The sequence below is a fragment of the Alligator sinensis genome, unplaced genomic scaffold (assembly GCF_000455745.1).
Source record: "Alligator sinensis unplaced genomic scaffold, ASM45574v1 scaffold334_1, whole genome shotgun sequence".
Lineage (NCBI taxonomy): Eukaryota > Metazoa > Chordata > Crocodylia > Alligatoridae > Alligator > Alligator sinensis.
This window is the reverse complement of record NW_005842572.1, coordinates 930,837-931,949: the sequence shown is the minus strand read 5'-3', so window position 1 is coordinate 931,949 and position 1,113 is coordinate 930,837. Positions and strand designations below refer to the sequence as shown.

At 39.3% G+C, this 1,113-nt stretch overlaps 1 protein-coding gene across 1 annotated transcript in view; it reads left to right on the top strand.

The window, feature by feature from the left end:
* UACA (uveal autoantigen with coiled-coil domains and ankyrin repeats) overlaps positions 1-1,113 on the top strand; it is a 57,497-nt gene that overhangs the window by 40,139 nt on the left and 16,245 nt on the right. The gene's annotated exons all lie outside the window — the stretch shown is intronic.

Sequence of the window (1,113 nt, the reverse complement as noted above, 5' to 3'; positions counted from 1 at the left end):
TTTTTTTTTTGAGCTGTTTCACCCTTTTGCATCCCACGTGTGTGTGTATAGTGGGTGCTCATAAAGCATGCTGGTCAGAGACCTAAAATAGCTAAATGCTGGTTTTTGTCAGGGCGTTCAGCTATTGATAGATGGCAGCGTCATAGGCAGCTAACACTCGCATGAACTTCCTTTGAGCGCTTCCCTGAACGACTAACTTAGGGAAGATATATTTTTTAGGCGTCTTGCCAAAAAGAATGAATCAGCCCGTTATAATTGTGTCGGCTGATTGGCATTAATATCCTCCTCATTAAGAGTTTCATTGACATTAAGGAAAACAGCCACTTCAAAACTGCAGCTATTATTTTGAAACATGGTGGGTACTTAACAGAGCGACATAAGAGCAGTGGCCTCAAACCTGAGAACCTGACTGCAGTATATCAACAGGGCTACTAAAGGACACACCTTCTTACACTGCACATCAGGGAGGGAGTAGTAGCATTAATTCTGAATTTTTTTTTCTTGGTTTAAATTGAGCTCTTAATTTCATTGCATATTTTATATTAAGAATATGGCTTTTCAATAATGGAGCAGATTGTTAAAAGTTCTAGTGGTGACTTCAGAAAGTGTGCATATGTCTGGATCTGACGGAGAGTGCTAGGCTAATGGAAAATAGAGTAGATGCACTTATGCTAGTTTGAAAATACATGGCTAAGGCTTCATCTGTGCCGCTCCAGACATGCTGAGTTAAAAGGATATCGTTATGCGTCATGCAGATGAAGAGGCTTTCACGTTACATCATTGACGGTGGTGGCTGAGTTTCAGACACTTTTTAGCACGAGTTATCTTGTACATGTTGACAGGCAGCGATTAAGAAACAGGTTTTGAAGTATCTGAGTATGGACAGGCAAAGATTACGGTAAGGACTGTGCAATGTATCTAGAGACAAGCTTTCAAAGTCACTCTAAATACTTTTATATGTAAACACTTTGGGATCAGATCTAGGTTGAGGCTACAAATATATTGTTAAATAAGAATAGGTCTTTTGCCTGACTGTCCTAACACTTATGTTTGGACTTCCCTCTTCTTTATTTAAGGAACTGGAGACAGAAAATAAAGATTTGAAAGACAGAT